The sequence below is a fragment of the Eurosta solidaginis genome, chromosome 1, assembly GCF_040869045.1.
Source record: "Eurosta solidaginis isolate ZX-2024a chromosome 1, ASM4086904v1, whole genome shotgun sequence".
In the NCBI taxonomy this organism is placed as follows: Eukaryota; Metazoa; Arthropoda; class Insecta; order Diptera; family Tephritidae; genus Eurosta; species Eurosta solidaginis.
The window spans coordinates 93,638,463-93,657,239 of NC_090319.1; the positions used below are offsets into that span (position 1 = coordinate 93,638,463).

Consider the following 18,777-nt stretch of genomic DNA (forward strand, 5'->3'; position numbering starts at 1 on the left):
TTGTTGCTGGTTTTTTGGTTTCTGTTACGACTCGATGTTATTGCAACAACTATCGCATAGCTCAGCCGCATTGTTATATACATATGTATGTATAAGTTTATGACTGCCTACAGACAGGAATGTAATTTTCCATATCGTTACAAAAGGTGGTTTTTTTCCTTGCCTTTCCACTGCTTCGTCATTTCAATCATCTGCGCCCTCCTTTAACATTTCTGCACTTCCAATTTTATTTTGATATCATTGTCTTCATCGTGGACTTCAGCTCTATATTTGTAGTTTTGGCTTTTTCTATTTTTTATATCTTTGCTTTAAGTTTGCCATCTTGTGTGTGAACTCGTGCGTGTTTTTACGCTGAAAGGAGCTCGATTGGATTTTCCTATTTTTGGAATCTTGGTGTAATAACTTAACCTAGTTATATATTTCTTTAATGAATTATTATTTGAGTTAAGGTAAGATTGCATGTGTTTTGATAGGACATGCAATTAAGACGTCCAAGGTAGTGCAAATTGTATCACAAGATTCGCAACATTTTTTACTGGGTTCAATGCACCATAAGATCATCTGGACGATGCAGCGGAGGAGAGAGCAAGTTCTTTTCTTGACATCTTGGAAGTTTTCAGTATGACCCATAAGGATGCCTGCTTACGACTATCATGAATTTGGGTGGCAATTCTGTTATAGACGGCGATGGCTATTTGTTAATTGAATCTTCAGCATTCTAAGGCGAAATGGGAGACGGAAAATTGTCACATCGAAACAAATGTTTTTCTCAAACAGATTACGACATATATGCCCTATGGCGATGAAACGAAGCCACCACCTGCTATATTGGGTGAGGTCGATGCCGTTTGTTTGTTGCTGCTGATGCGAATGTACATAGATGCATTTGCATTGGACACCAGGCGCGATAACCTGCGAAGGGATTTTAGGCCGAGATTCTCTTCCAATTTTCGTCGTGCTCTTTTTAATTTTTCCTACAGATTGGCGGGACTTGAAATACTTGTTTTATGCCTACTCCGAACGCCATCTGCAAGGCAGATAAGTTTTCACAGAGAGCTTTTCATGGCAGAAATACACCCGAAGCGCTTGCCAAACACTGCCGAGGAGCGACTCCGCCTAGAAAAATTTGCCTCTAATAGAAAAATCTTGTTTCTAAAATTTTGTTGTTGCTTTGCTCGGGACGTGAACCGAGGATCTTCGATGTGGTGGGCGGAGGACGCTACCATCACACCACGGCGGCCCCCGCATATAGGGTTAGAGGGTTTTCAATGAGCACTTTACTTCTGATCACCGATATATTGAGTTCTCTGTTACAATATCATCCGTGCGAAGATCTATACAAGCCGTAAAATCAAGCTTTCCGATTATTTTAGCAACTGCGGAAGTGGAAGTTGCGCGATTAGAGTGCCGTGGATGGGATATTATCCATTGCGGCAGCTAATTAAGCATCTACTTGGAAATCCAAGCCGGTATTACAGCATTTGGTTCAAGTGTGGTGCGATCGACAGTGTTCTGGCTTTCGCCTGACTTCTCTTGCCATTGTATCGCATTATATTAAGATTGTGGTCATCCAAGTCTCGGACCTTACCGGTATGCCGTAGAACTGTCAAGCGGATATCTCAGCTCGCATGTGTTCAACTAACGTAAATTAATAGGGAATTCGGAGTACCGCTGGGCATCTATGGTCTGTCCCTGTTCACATGAGCTACGAGTTAGCTAAACAAACTCTGACAGACATTGCCTGTTCAACGACAGCGAAATCCCTCCGGTCCGATTTAATGGCAGGTGTTCAGTTAAAATTTTTGAGCTCATCAAAACTCATATATCATTAGTGACTGGAACTCTGACAGATCATAGTCTTAGATGAGACTTAAATTTTTTGAAAATGACTCCAGTAAATAGACTAACAAAGTTGCTTCTATCATTAAAAAAGAGGACTGTAGACTCATGACGGGTATTCTGACTGGACTCTGCCTTCTGGCGTCACTTGCCTTTAAATTGGGCTTGGTCAGTTATAGCAGATGTAGGAAGTGCGGGTTGGAGAAGGAAATGATCGAGCACGTTCTGTGCTCGGCCCTGCGCTTGCCAGGCTAAGACTCCAGCTATTAGGAGTGATACAGCCGTCAGATCTAGAAGCAGCAAGTGGCTAAGTCCTAGGAAGCTTCTAGGACTTTCCAAGAGGGCGGATTTATTTTATAATATAGGACCTGGTTTTTGATAGGGTTTTTCAGTTTGGTCGTTAAAACAAACTTCTGGTAGCACTACGGACTCATTCAATTTATGTAAGGTCCTCATGGACCGGCCAGTTCAACCTAACCTAACCTAACCTAGTAAATGTTTGAAGGAACCGCTTCCACTTTGTAATGTAATAGATGCGGCTAAGCATGAAGTTAATTGATCCTTATGACGTACACTGAAAGCGATATGAATGAGACTATGCCACTAATTATTAAACTAGCGGCTGTCTCCTGAATAAAGGGAAAAATCGATAACATCTTAGTCGACGGCCCACATAGCTGCAGCGTGCTGGATTGGAGCGTTCTTTGAGGCACCAGTATTGATACGTACTATCGTGGAGTACTGTCGCCCATGACTAGGCTCTTGCCATCACTCACAATAAAATAAGGATCTTTAATATTTTGTTTGTATACACCAACGGGTCAACAAAACGACACCCAACGTAGGTAAGAAGTCATCCTGTGGTAAATTATAAACGATTTTCGCCCTCACTCAAATACACGATTAGCGCTTTTAACGTCAGGGTGGACAAAAAATACAGCTTTGGTTGTATATTATATGGATACATCATCCACAAATTAATATATTCTTACGATGGGAGGCTGTTTGTATTCACCATGACTCTAAATATGATGATCTGCTGTACTAGATTGAGGAAAAAAAGATCCACAAAGATATCCTGATGTCTTCTGCTCAAAAAGCCCAGCACCAAATCGATTGTCTCATTACCGACGGCTGGCATTGATCCATATTCCTGGACGAGAGCATTATTAAACTGAAATCTCGACTCTGCCATCGCCCACTGAGAGCACTCCATTCTTCGACCTAATGGTGTAACTTAGTAATGTGATAATATTTCTAACTCACTATGTGCTGCTTCTATGGACAGGAAAGAGTTTTTGCGAGCCTATAAAATCAACTAAAGCGATTGAGTATTTCAGAGCGCCTCAAAAAGAACGAAGCGGTCTACAGAGCTACTCAGAGTGACGCAAAGACCACACTACAAGGGGCTTCAGATGCTGCTTGGTGGGGCATTCCGGCTGAGCTTCTCGTCGAATATTGGTGTGCTGCTTTTTCACCTTTTTTACAAATGGGCGAACCAACGTGTTTTGTGCCGAAACCGAATGGCAGATGTTAAGGTAGATGAGTTTTACTTGTGAAGAACTTGTCAATCCACTGCCGAGTGGCAGGCAGAAAAATGTTAGAAAGTATTTTGATGTTTGTTGTCCCATCACGCTATCACCACACCATGGCAGCCGTAGAAATAGTTTGTGTGAATTCTACCTAAAAATTCAGCGGATAATGGAAGATTTCAGGAGTATGCATAGACTCTTATGTAACATATGCTGATGAGCGCTTGTTTCCAGATTAGTATTTAAGTATTCTCTACTCAACACACAATTACCGAGGAATCAACCTATTAAATGTTGCATATAGAGTTGCATCTAGCATATTGCGAGTAAAGAGAAATATTGCGAGAAATTTTTATTCTTTCCGACATATGAATGAACGGATATGAACGTAGCGCAAAGAATAAAAGTCCAAAGGCTTCTCTGTCTAGGTAACGTTTTACGAATGGATAAAGAAGCTCCGTACCAGAAAGTATACCTATCGGCTCCACCGTTGGTAGCCGAGGAAGGGGTAAACCTCCACTTAGTAGGGAGGGGTGCTGCCTGCCAGTTATTGTGAACAGGGTTGACTGGTGTTACTTGGACTTGGCGTACACACCACCGTTTTGTGAGCACAGCTATAATAACTTGGGTTAAAGCTATGACGACTAAGCTGGAACTCGCTGCGTCGTTAAAAAACATATTAAAAATCAATTGATATTCAATACTGCAGTGCAACGGAGTTTCAAAGAAAACTGCAATTCCAAATTATTTGATTGCTTCACTTCGTTCAATTCTTATGACTTCGAACTTTATGATTATTAAAGTTTTTATTCCCTTTTCTTGCCAACTTTTCTCATTTTTTGAAATTTTTCCATTCATTCCCTTTTTTATTTTTTTGTTTGTTTTTTTTATTGATTTGCTTGCCTGTTTATACAGTTACTAAATCATTCTGTCTGGTTGGTCGTTGTGCGCCACTCACGTTTTATGCACTGGCTGCCTTTTTAAATATTTATTTATTTATTTACGAGCTACTTGCTGTCCAAGCGCTACGTTCATGTTCGGCAATCGCTTAGCTACGTTAATAAATAAACGGATGGATCGACGACGATGAGCGCTGTAGCAGAGTAGGTTAGCTTGTACCGTAGATTACAACGGTCTCCAGCTGGCAACAACAAAAAAGGAAATAGCTATGCATATGAAGAAGCGGATTCCACTATCTATTCTCGGTTATTTTACGAAAATTCCGGAAAATATAGGCATTACAAAAAATTGTACGGGAAAACTCAATCTTATCTACGCGTGGCGAATACTGTTAGACTTATTAATCCATCACATACATATTTAGCGATAAATGTTCTGGTTGTCCCATATATCAACATTCAAGTTGATATTTTAAAAAAATCTTTTTTTTTGATTTTAAGTATAAAAATTTATTTTTGTTTATTTTTGAGTTTAGATATTTTCAAACTAATTAGAATTTTCTTTTTTTGAAGTTATTCAAAATTTTAAGTTAACACGAAAACTCAATTAAAATTATTTTAAAAATTAAAGTAAAGAGTACAAAGTAGTTAACACTATATCCCAAGCTCCAAAGATGGTCGGGGTGATAACTAAAAGGTACTTGTTTTAGGAAGAAGCTTCGATGATGCGGCAAAAAGCTATCAACATCGATAGCACTCTCCCAATACTTTCGTGGATGTCTTTATCTCTACAAGAAGAGGAACCGCCCTGACCTCAATCGAGCGCAAAGTGGTGCTGCAAATGGCTTCGGATTACCGGTTTCCTCGTAAATTGTTCTCGTTATCACGGGATTCATACCGATATATCTGTTCGCTGTTGAAGAAAGGGAAATATAGGGCAGGTACGCAAAAGCGATGTTATTGCCATAACAACATGCAAATGCCCTGTCTTAGACTTTGTTCCATAACTTTATTCAAAAGCGCAATATATCTGAATTCGGTTGTATAATTCCCAATTACATTTTTAATTTTAATTCCAATTAATATTTCCTACATTACAATCTAGTTTTCTATTCGCAACAGCTTTTGTAGCAAGAAAAGGAGGTTTAGTAAGGGTTGAGGAACACGCCAAGTGTCCGGATACTAATATTTTAACGAATTCTGGGAAAATCCAGATAATTATACACCTGCTGCTAACGTTCGAAGCGCTGAACTATCGAATAAATAACTCCAATATTCAGTATCGCAAAATGGTCTTTATTATACTACTTTGGGAGTAGTACTTCACAATTACAATTATACTTCACTAATAGCTTGTTTAAATCAAACTGATTCATCATCACTTGCACTGCTCCTCTTTTATACTACTCGGTTGCCTCGATCTCACGAGCTAATATTCGCCACAGTATTTTTACGCTATATAGATGTTTAAAAGGGAAACCCCTCCTTACAAAAACAAATTCCTTGGAGCTTTCTGGCAACATAAAAAAAATTAAAAAAATGTAAGGCGCGATAACCTCCGAATAGATTTTAGGCCGAGCTTCTCTGCCAATTTGGGTCGTGCTCCTCTTGATTTTCCCTACAAATTGGCCGGACGGGACCTACAAGTTTTATGCATGAAATCATGGCAGAAATACACTCGGAGCGCTTGCCAAACACTGCCGAGGGGCGACCCCGCTTACAAAAATTGTCTTCCAATTGAAAAACCTTATTTCTAAAATTTTGATGTTGCTTTGCCCCGGGGTGTGAACCCAGGGCATACGGTGTGATAGGCGGAGCACGCTACCATCACACCACGGTGGCCGCCAACAACATCCATAATTATATTCTGCAAACTTTATTCTAGCCGCCTTCAACAGCACGAAAAGGAGCTGTCTATATGCCACTATGTCTGAATTTGGTTTTCCCGCAAAACCTATACGGTTTTGCAACACCATCAGATCATTGAGGGTTGGGAAGGACCTCTCCTAAGCCGTTCGAAACGAAACAAGGTTTCAGACAGGGTGACCCCATATCGTGCGAATTCTTTAATTTCATGCTGGAGAAAATTATACTAGCCGCAGAACTGAACAATATTCTATAAAAGGATGCAATTATTGGCATATACTGATGATATCACCGGCCTGAAAACTCGCGCCGTAAGTTTTGCTTACTCCAAACTGGAAAAAGAAGCGAAAAAATGGGTTTGATGGTGAATGAGGACAAAACGAAGTACCTGCTGTTATCGAGCAAAGAGTCAGCGCATTTGCGCCTTGGAAACCACGCTACTGTTGACAGTCATAATTTCGATATAGTATAAGGCGTTAGTTTATTTGGGATCCAGCATTAACACAAACAACAATAAGAATCACTCTTGCCAATAAATGCTACTTTGGACTAGGTAGGCGATTGAAAAGTAAAGTACTCTCTCGGCAAACGCAAATCATTCTCTACAAGTCACTTATCGTACCCATCTTGCTATATGGTGCAGAAGCACGGACCATGACAACATCAGATAAAGCGGCTCTGGGAGTATTCGATAGAAAAGTTCTTCGAAAGATTTACATTCGCCTACGCGTTGGCGAAGGCGAGTACCGACGAAAATATTTATTGATGAGCGGTACGACCTGTACGCAGACATCAACATAGTCCAGCGAATTAAAACGCAGCGGCTACGCTGGATAGGCTATGTTATGCGAATGAAAGATCACGCTCCGGCTAAAAACATTTTTTTCGCAGCCCGCCTATGGAAGCAGAGGATGAGGATGACCCCCACTCCGCTGGAAGGATCAGGTGGAAAACGATTTAAACTCGCTTCGTGCAACCAATTGGCGCCAATTTGCAGAGCGAAGAAGAGACTGGCGCGCCTTTTTGGACGTTTATAACCGCTTGAACGGTTAGACGCCAATTAAGAAAAAGAAGAAGAAACTTTTTTCTAGGTTCAAAACTATAAACAGCATGCATTCTTCCAGGCATGCTTAACGAACGAAACGATATCATTTCGTTACGATAATCAACGTTAATAAACGAAACGAAGTCACTTCGTTTCGTTTATTAACGTTAAGATCGTCAAATTAACGTTAATTTGGCGTTCTTAACGTTAATAAACGAAACGAAATGACTTCGTTTCGTTTATTAACGTTGATTATCGTAACGAAATGATATCGTTTCGTTCGTTAAGCATGCCTGCATTCTTCATACATACGTTTTTTTCGTCCAGGTCCTTTGGCGCTTGCTATAAACAGCGTACATATTTTCCTTCATTTATTAGCTGCTATCGTTACGTATACGCCATGGCTGGCTCATTGGCTTTAACATTCTCTTACCTAGATATTTGACATACGTATGTACTTACGTTTACTTGTACAACTGGCATGCAAACATTGGTCTGTAGCTATATAAGCGAATAGTTATATTTTTTTTTTAATTACCAATACATACATACATACGCAAACATACCGACATACATACATATATCCACACATATACATATGATTGTGCTGACTTGCTGAACCAATAACTGCTTTTTGCTTCCCATTTTCAGTTTGCTTTCACGTTTTACTTATTTTGTTGTTCGTAGTACGTTTTTTTCTGTTTACTCCCTCTCCTGCATTAATTTAATGACTTTCGCTTCCATTCTTATCGCCGCTTTTCATTCTGCCGTGTTGTGTTTACCCTGCTTTTGATCCCTCACCAATTTCCGTCTCCTATCTCTGCTCATCATTAACTTACTTCATTACGCAACTTCACCTGGCGTTACCATCAGCTTTCCCCTACCAGCACCCCTTTTTTTCTTCAAATGTTCGCATTTCGCATTTGGTTTTTACTTTATTTCACTTTGACCCCCTTCTATTCACTGCTTTCCATTTTTGCATTGCCTTACTCGTTGGCGCTCTACTTTGCTTATTTGCTTTCGCCTTTTGTAATTTGTTGATTAAATTATTAATGAAGTTTGTGTTTAAATTATTTAAAATTTGCAAATCAAGAACAAAAGAAACAGTTAAGCAAAGAGTAAATATCAAAATTTACTGCCTTCATTTACATACTCTTTTCTGTATTTATTTACTCACCCTCTCTTCTATTGGCTCCTTTCTCCAATTCACTGCATTTAACGAGTTTTTTTGTTGGCGCATAAATTAGATTTTTTATTTCTTGCTTTTTTATTTGCTTTTGTCTGTGATGTTTTCATTTTGCTTAACTTTTGTTGTTGTTAAATTACGTTTACTACGTTGCTAATTAAGTGCAACAACACAAAAGAGAAACAACACAAATGTAAGTTCTTTCTGAGCACAATTTGTATTGATTGTTGCTTCCTCTTGTCTATTGTTTTTGTTTTTGTTAAGTTGCTTTGTACTTTTTGCTCTTTGAACTTTATTTTTATCAATTTTTGTTTCTTATTGTATTCCCTTTTGCGCTTGCAAATCAGGCACGGTAAAAGTTTACTACACAAATCACTCATTCACAACTCCACACACAAACTCACAAACACACCCACAAACTCATATTCGCTGCATTTTTATTGCAGTTATCGTTACACATGTTTTCGCTAACGGCACTTTCACAACGCGTCACAACACTTGTATAAAAGAAATAAAAAATAAAAATTTAAATCACAACAGAACAACAACAAAGCCCCGGTATAAAGGCAACACAATATTTTTTCTACACTGTTTCATCCGCCAGACATCACTACCATTTTAAATACAAATTTTCGTCATTTTGCACAACAACCGCTAACCGTATAACAGTAATAACGTCACATCCAGCAACAATGCCACACCAAAAGTCACTGCCAGTTATGTTCATTGCTAGAGTACCGTTAAACCACTGAAATACGCTTGTTGCTGCCGTTGCTACTTTGGCGCTGTTGTTAGTCCCCATTGTGCTTCGTACATGTGGTTATTGTTGTTGTTAAATGATGCCGAACCCGAACATGGCTGGCCATGTGTTGGTGTATATTCAACAAGAAGCCTTTGCGTTTGTAAACGACCGTAAAACCGATTCCGCTGTGTGACGAAACAAGTCAAAACAAAGCAGGATGTAATGCAAAAAGTGGTATGTTGAAGCAGAAGACCAATCGCATGTTGTTGTTGTTGCTAAAAAAGAAGAAATAAAATAACTAAGGAATTCTAGGTTGTATTGAAAGCGTACATTATATACCCAGTTGTGAGTCTTCTTTATTTCATTCATCCATTCACCCCAACAAATATCGTATAAGTATTTCTCAAACCTTTGAGAAATTTGGAGTTCCCAACACAATTCTTTTGTTATTCTCACACCGTTGAATAATTTAAAGTTGTCAAGTTGATAGCAATATCATTCTCTAATTGTTCTTATAGTTCTGAATCTATGAGAAAGTTAGTGTCCTCGATATCCAACATTATTTTCTATTAATTCTTAAAACTTTGAGAAATGTCTACATCTCAAGTCGATATTCTATATAATTCTATAATTATTCTTCAATCGTTTTAGAAATTTGGAGTTTTAAATTGATATCCGACATCAGTGTCCAATTGTTTTCCAATCGATGCGAATTTAATAAATCTCAAGCTGATATCCAACATAATTCTCTCATTATTCTCCAACATTTGAGAAATTAATTGTTCTGAAGTATATTCAATAGTTTTTGTTTTAATTTTTCTCAAAGCGTTAAGAAACTTTTAGCTCTCAAGCTGATATGGAACATTTTTTAATAATTATTATGAGATCTTTGAGAAATTTCTAGCTTCCGACTTAGTCTCCAGCATCATTCCCCAATTGAAATGCCCACTTTGTTGAGAACGCTCTGATTCTCAAGTGAAACCACAATTGAAAAAAAACGTGTGTGATTTGATAAGAATGCTCCTTAAACCCTAATGTGACTCAAGATATCTTCTTTCCACACTTGTCTTTCCTGCCATAGTCTACGTCCCCCGTCCTCTGCAGATCGAACGTTTGATTTCGAACGGCCCGGCGAAGACCATTCCAGTTCTTTTAAATCTAAAAAAAAGTCACTCAATTTCACTGGACGAAGCCGTATAATCTTTCCAAGAAAATAAACCACCGTGGTGTGATGGTAGCGTGATCCGCCTATCACACCGTATGCCCTGGGTTCGCACCCCGGGCAAAGCAACATCAAAATTTTAGAAATAAGGCTTTTAAATTAGAAGAAAATTTTTCTAAGCGGGGTCGCCCCTCGGCAGTGTTTAGCAAACGCTCCGGGTGTATTTCTGCCATGAACAGCTCTCAGTGAAAACCCATCTGCCTTGCAGATGCCGTTCGGAGTCGGCTTAAAACATGTAGGTCCCGTCCGGCCAATTTGTAGGGAAAATCAAGAGGAGCACGACGCAAATTGGAAGAGAAGCTCGGCCTGAGATCTCTTCGGAAGTTATCGCGCCTTACATTTTTTTTTTTTACATCACAACATGACCAGAGTGGTTGCAGGTCTAGGTGTATATATATCCTCCACGCTGCCTACTCCTGTTTTTGATAGCCCACTTCCACAGTAGTTTGCCTAACGGTTGTTGATAACCAATTAGCCTACCGTAAAAGTAAACTACGACACCGTCCTCTCCCAACTCTTCCAAAAGTATTTACATATTTGTATCGTTCCCTTTGTTCCAAGACAGTTGCCAACTTGCAACCGCATGGCTTTATCAACAGATGCTGCCACGAAAAAGGACGCAATATTGAAAGAGGCCATGAAATTAGGAATGCGTATCCACAGGGGATTTCACTTGCTACGTATTGAATGATTAAAATCCTAACGCATAAATTGTAATTCCACACTTCATAAGATATGCGTAAATAAAAACAAACACCTTTTTGTTGTTTAAAGTTATTTTTAATTGCAAAACAATTGTTTCGACACTCGCGTGTTGTCATCATCAGTTGCTAGCTTTCAACTAAACCATTGTCACAGATATAAACAAAATGAAGCTTTCAGTCAATTTTTCCAAAACATTAAAATATATACATTGCAAAACCAACGAAAAGAAAAAACTCAAGGATTATTTCTTCAAACTGGCTCTAGGTCAATAAACTAAACAATTTGTAGTTTTTATTCCAATATATTTCGATCTCCAACGGAGATCGTCAGCGGGGACTACAATAATAAATAAATAAACACTTTATTTTACACAATTTATCACAGGCAAATGTATATATATGTATGTATGTTAGGTGGGCAGCGTCTGTTCGAAATGCTGCTGTTGAACTGATTTTCGCGAGTCAAGTAAGTGTGCAGACATCTAGCACACATTTCAGAGTCTTTCTTGTAGTTCAATCTTTTGTTCTCGTCCGTGTCTATTATGTGGAGCATCTCCAAAGTAAAGCGTTTGTTGTAATGCTGTTCTTGCTGTAGTATGCTCACAGCGTCAAAGTCTGGTTTATGTCCGCTCTCCGCACAGTGGGCCGCAAGTGCTATTCTCGTTTTTAACTTATTTTTCGTTGTGCCAACATATTCTTTCGTAAAAATGTTATCTCCGTCTCCTGCACATGGTATCTTGTATACAATATTGTTTTTCTCCATCGTTTCTAATTTACTTTTCATATTCTTGAAAAATATTTGGTTTGTGTACGCCGGTTTGTGTGCTATTCCGATTCTTTCTTTATCATAAATATTTGAGCGTTGTAATATTTCGGAAAAGCCAGGTATATATATAATAGATTTATATGTGATCGATTTTTTACCTTCGATTTTTGATTTGGTACCCTTATGATGCGTGTTTATCAACCTACGTATTACCACGGACGGGAAATCGTTCATCTTGAGAATGTGCTCGATACGTTTTTTATTCTCAGGGTGAAAAATTGAATCACTAGTATCTAAAACTCGCCTGATAAAATTTTCGCTGTATTAAAAATCATATTTTTCGGATGTTTAGATAAATAATTTATAATACGTCCTGAAGATGTAGGCTTTTGGTACCAATCTACTTTAATTTTATTGCTTATTTTACATACCAAGGAATCTAAAAATGGTAATTTGCCATCTTTTTCCAACTCCATCTTGAATTGTATGTCTTTGTGGTATGAATTTAGCAAATCTAAGGTTTCGTCCAGTTTATCCTCCTTTACTAATGCAAACACATCGTCTACGTATTTACTAAGTAGTCTCGTGTTGTTTACTACTTTTCCTAAACTTTCTTCCATTACAATGTCGGCGACAATCGGTGATGCCGGAGATCCCATTGGAAGACCCTTTAATTGCGTATATATTCGTTCCTCGTACTTAAAATATCTATTTTCACAAATACAAAACGTCACTATTTCCATAAACAAAAATCAAAATTTGAAAAAACACAAGTTTAAGCAAAGAATATACATATGGATATGTAACAACAAACGGAACAAACAAATTTGCTTTACTGCTGAGAAGAGACTCGAATACAGTGGGCCAATATCACGATTTACAGATAAATTTTTATTTATATGTATATGAAAAGATTCTAAAATATTTAATCTACTTAAATTACATTCAGTCTTAATTAGTTTGCTTCACAAACAGCAATACCCATTCGTTGCTGCGATTCTCATTATTTTCTGTTTTTCCTTATTATATTAGCGGAACATTTACAAGTCGATGGGCCATGGAATTGAAAGATGCTAGCTTATGCGAGTGATGATGATTAGAATCACTAGGGATAAAACGCTTAGTTGATGTCGGCTTACGATATATATCGAATTCGATGAATCCGTCGTCATTATGTTTAAGCTTTAAGTCCAAGAAGGGCAGCATTCGTATTCACAAGTAAATTGGATAGAATTACTAATTGAATTAAATACATTCAACGTTTGGTCGATTTTGTCCTTCTCAATAATAACAATACAGTGATCAATATATCGACAATAAAAACGTGGAAGTGGTGAGCTATGAATTAATTTTTCTTCAATCGTATTCATGAATAAGTTTCAAAGAAAAGGGCTTATACTGTTTTCACACAGAAACTTAATGATCTCATTTCACCTGCTAATGAAATCGTAAATTTTTTGCTTTCACACAGAAGTAACTGCTCGATTAGTATGAAGGATGAGACAGACAATCATGGCGGAACGATACAAGGTGGGAGCATGGTGACATACCTACAAACAAACAAAATTCCATGTACTTGTAAATTCGATGGACAAATGTCTAAATCGTACTGCGCCGGTAGTTGATGTATCAAATCAAATAAAAAAGGTTATAATCAGCTGTTCGATGCGGCCACCTTGTATCGTTCCGCCATGCAGACAATGACATTTGCTTTGAAAACTAAGAAGCGGAACGCTGCCAACAGAGTTGCATTGTGCTTTTGACTTCATTAGGCATTCGATTAGCTACTAATGAAATAATAATAGATTCGAATTTTGTAGGGAAGATTGAGCTCAATAAGTGTCTTAATGTAGAAAACTGCCTTTATTATTCAATAAGCCGTCTGTGTGAAAACAGTATTATACTTAAACGCATCGGCAAACCATCAATTTGTTTATAACACTCGCCTCTAAGTTGGAAATATGAAAGATTAATACACGTAAACGTCATATCGAACAAAGCATTGGCGACCAAAGGATTGATATTCTGTTTATCCAGCCAAATACGTAACGCATCCAAGGTACCATTTTTCAGAGCATTTGAAAAATAAGACTTTATATCAAAGGACTCAAAACACTCAATTGGGCTCAATTTCACATTTTGAATTTTTTCGCCTAATTCAAGAGAGTTTTTAGTTGAAAAACAAGTAAGGACGGAACTGTCTTCGGCTATGCCGAAGACTTCATACCTTTCATGAATGGGGCTGAACAATAATCTTATCCCGGTCGTAATCTCCAAATAATCGGATGTATAAGATAAGAAATATATAGATGTACATACCTAAACGGTTTTTAAGATAAATATAAAAAAAAAATTGCAAAAAAACCCCTTATCTGAACGTTCGGTTGTTGGGATATATACTATATATAGCTCCGATCAAAGTGATTTTTTCAGGATATCTTCTATGATACATTAGAATATATATCACCGAGTTTCACGTTTATAATTTTTAAATTGCGGCAGGAATGACCAAAATCGTCTTATCTGAACGATCGGTTGTATGGGAGATATACATATGTTATAGTGGTCCGATCCTACCGGATCCGACAAATGTCTAATATAATACAAAAATACATCCTTGCGCCAAATTTCATTGAGATATATCAAAATTTGAGGGACTAGTTTGCGTTCAAACAGACAGACGCACAGACGGACATGGCTATATCGACTCAGTTCGTCGCCCTGATCAATTCGGTATACTTAATGGTGAGTCTATCTTCTATATTTCTCATGAAAGGTATAATTATCGAAGATTTTAATCTACCTGAAATAATTGCTCAACCATGATGCAATATTTGCTACGGGCGAAGTGTGTCCAGCTATAATTGGTCGAAATTTATTACCGGGTGTGTGAGCCTTGTACAAGCCATACAAGCAAGGTACGCGCACCAATGATTTGCGCATTTGTTGGCTCCATCCGCGACCAAACAAGTTAACGTACTTTTTTCGACATTCAGCCACTTGCCTTTTCATCATTTGTAATTTTTTGTAATTTCCCTCCTCAATTAGAGCGCGCGTACCGTTATCATAATCCTCTTCGTTTAAAACAACAACGCAGTTTCCTTTGTCAGCTTTTGTTATAGAGATTTTACAGCGCTATGCAATCGGGAAGGCTATTTTGTTTGCTCAAACTTGATTTTGACCACATAACTTTCTTTTTTTTTTTCAGATTCAATTTTTCCAAAGGCCATCTCAGAATCGACTATGATATCTTGCAACGGCGAACATTTGTGCGGTAACGCGAAATTCAGGCCTTTATTCAAAAGATATACTTCACTTTCGTCTAAGGCAACGTGTAAGGGCCGACCTTACACGATGACATCTTCGGTGGCTGTGTTTGCTTTGATTTTCTCAACTTCATTCTTTTTCTTTGCATTTGCTGTCGAGATAATCGGACCATTTTGGCCTGAAATTTAATCAAAAAATGGTCCCAAGCAAAGGAAGAAAGATGGCAAGATAATTATTTGTGCGACTTATACGCTAATAACTCAGACGAAGCTAAACTAGCATGTTTTTGTTTTAAAGCTTGGCTTAACCAATACACTTTTGCTTTTTCAAGAGATTCTTTTCCTACATGGCACTTGCTTTTGCATTTGAAATTCGATGAATTTTGGCATTACTTTGTTTTTTCTGCAACTGGATAAAAACCATAAGTCCGATTGTAAAGAACACATTTTTTCCTTCAATCTATCACCAAAGAGGCTTAACGAGCTAAGTAAACATGCATTTATTGAACAGGATATCACAGGATGCGACCCGCGCGTTTGATAGTACTGAGAATGTTGGAAAAGGCAGAAGCATACAAGGAAGTCAAGAAAACTCGCACTACCGTTATCAAGCAAAGTAAGGGCTTATGATCAAAATTCCTCTACTAATTAGTGGATCGAGACCCTAAGCACAAGTATACAAAATAGCTGCGCAAAAATTTCGTTCGCTGAACCAATTGGTGGACGAGGGCACAAAAAGAATCAGGAAGGATTACCACGGTATTCCAGAAGACCATAAAGTCTAACCATTCAACGAAGAGGAGTCTTGGATTGAAGCCTAAGAGGGCTCCATGGCCTGACGCAATACCGAAGGAAATTGAGATATCTGAAAACAATATGACCTACGAAAGTGGCAAACGGAAACTGTGAGCAGATGCGACAGGAATATATTTCTCATAAAACAAGGAGACCACTAACGTGAGAGTAGTTATAGAGGCCAGTAGCACACTTCCATACCGCAAGGAATGCAAAGAGTGATCCCAGCTGCGAAGAATGGGCGGGTTGTGGGTAGTTAGGTTTAAATGAGTAACCCTTCTTAGAAGAAAGGAGTTTCAAACTGATTTAGTAGCAAGTACGAGCTTCACCATGTAAACAAACTTTGCTCGGTGTTGTTTTTTTGATTTTATAAGGACAAAAAATTCTTCGATGGTTTTAGGAGGGATGCTGGTCTTTTGCTGATTATAGGTTCAGTGTGCACAGGTTCCAACATCTTTAGGTAGGTAAATTGTGGTAGTTTCTTGAACGCACCAGCCCAATATTCGTAAAGCCTTCAGACAATATCTTTATCGCTACAATGAGAAGAAGAAAGTGCTAGTTCGCCTATCGTGCAAACGATGTGAAGACCGTGTTATTAGCCCTGCTGAGTAACTGGGTGATTGGGATAAGGAATGTTCTATTAAAATTATCGTACAACAAGCAACTTCTCTCTTCATTGTAATTGGTGCCCCCATCGCAACTGGGTATACAAATTATGTTATTATATTACACACACATAGAAAAACAAAAGCACATCACACCAGAGCAAGGGCAGAAATACGAAAGTTAATTGATAAGGTGCAATAGCAACAACAACACAACAACAGCTACCGATAACTGTAACGATGTATAATGGCAACAATAATGTCGACGATATGATAAATACGAGTAGAAGTCGAACGACGCGTCGGAAGGACGAGGTCGACAGGCAGTGATGGCGTCAAGATAGGCTGGCACGAGCAATTGGCGTACATTATGTTAACAATAGCACATACATACATGCATTTACACATAACGGTATGAATGAAGCAAGGTACGGTAAAGGCGGCTCATGAGTTGAGCTACAATGTCGGAACAGAGAGCACTGACCATTTTCGTGCAAAGAGTTAATGAAAGAGAGTAAAAAAGCTGAGTTTATAACATCGTATTCGAATATCCCTACAGGAGGCCCAGTTGGTCCTAAAATTTTATATGGGGTGTCTTAGGTTAGGTTAAAGTGCTAGATATGGGTGAAGCGATTGGGCCGAATTATTTCTAACTAAGGTTTGTGCAATGCTCGATCCTATGGAACCATCTCGTGGAGTCCACAAATTGGGCTATAGTCTGAACATAAATTGTAGATATATCCCCAACATCGTTGAAAAGTGGTTGGTGATAATGGGCAGCAGGCGTTGAACATTCTCCTCCAACTCAATAGATGATATTTCCAAAAACAATATCCCCGATATATTCAGGTCCAAAAATAAATTATATCATTCTTTATGACAGGTAGCAAAGCCAGGCTATCGCATATTTGAGGTAAATGAGGACAAGACAGTGACAGCAACCTCATTGTAGAATGATATAAATTCTAGACTGTGAAGAAATTCGTCTATCTGGGAACCAGCCTTAACAGCGACAATAATGTCAGCTAGAGAATAGATCTTGCCAGCAAGTGCTACCTTCCAGTTGGAAGGCAATTGACAACGAATTTGGGAACAGAGGAAGGGGATACCTCCACTAAATTTGAAGAGGTCGGTGGAGGAAGGATATTAGTCCATTAACCTATACATCTCGCCCAACATATAAGGTGATTATCGATGATATATTTGGGTTGAATCTTGATAAATAATTGCTTGAACATTATTGTGACTGTAAAGATTGTGTTTTTTCTTTTTGGTCTCATATAGCAAACAAAATAATTTACGCATCCCGGTATACTTATGTACTGCCGGATCGCACCTTCTTGTGCCCTTCCATTATGAAGATTACAAAAGTGGGTAGCATAGTCACGTTTTGGGGAGTAAACGACAAGTTTTTAAAGAGATATCCTTTTCCTTTGGGTCACATTGGTACCTTACGTGCATCCATTTACAAAGTATCCAAGGAAGCATTCTAATGACTTCAAAACTGCATGCAACCTAGCCATACTTAGTTAAGCGCACCAATCCTTTATCGCTAGATTTATGTATTGCAGACTTCTCTACCAATAGTATGGAACAGGACATAACGACACAAGCCGACGACATGACATTGACCGTAGTTAGTGTGTTCTGACAAGAGCAACGGGAAAATGGTTAAGTTCGCGTGACATCTCCATCGTCAATGAAGGACTAATCAACTTGCGAGCGACCAATTCGCGAATCTTACATTGGATCACGTACTCCCACAACTCTCAATTGAACTTACTACTCAAATTTACTTAGAGCTTTTTCTTCGCTTCCTCCCAATTCTATGAGTTTTCTTTGACTGTTTTTCTTTTCCAATATATTTTAGGATTTTGCTACGTCGTTGGACTTATGTTGCAGTCAGATATGAAGAGTTTGCTATCCACAGCATATAGGATACGCTAATCTATTTGGATATTTCAGGATGGACAAGTGTGGATAATGACAGTCTGAAACAATAATAAGATAGCTACCTCCATTCAGCAAGTAGTTTTTACATCAGCTTTTCCATGCTTTAGCCCTCTTGATGGCTCGCTCAACTTCTTTTGTGGTCATGGCAAGGGCTTCTTTAAAGTTTTTCTCTGTCCGCATCTACCAGTTGGCTTAACGTTTAGTCCTATGAGCCTAAAAATGCAATATGAGGCGTCAGGTGATTGAGCTCGTCGAACTTTTTCGCGGATGGCGATGTTCTGAATCGGGTTGAATATAGATTTCATGGTAGGCAATTGCTTGCTCATGCCAGCAGATATGCATAAGTGTATCTGCGTG

General features: G+C 38.4%; 1 protein-coding gene across 3 annotated transcripts in view; it reads right to left on the minus strand.

Annotated features, from left to right (window-relative positions):
- The window catches only part of myd (mayday), a 438,878-nt gene extending 429,790 nt beyond the window's left edge, over positions 1–9,088 (minus strand). Inside the window, exon 1 of one of the 3 annotated variants that reach the window (XM_067759145.1) lies at positions 8,359–9,088. The gene's annotated coding sequence lies outside the window, so the exon portion shown is untranslated. The remainder of the gene's footprint in view (positions 1–8,358) is intronic. The other 2 variants (XM_067759151.1, XM_067759150.1) reach the window with 2 other exon arrangements.
- Between the last annotated feature and the right edge of the window lie 9,689 nt (positions 9,089–18,777).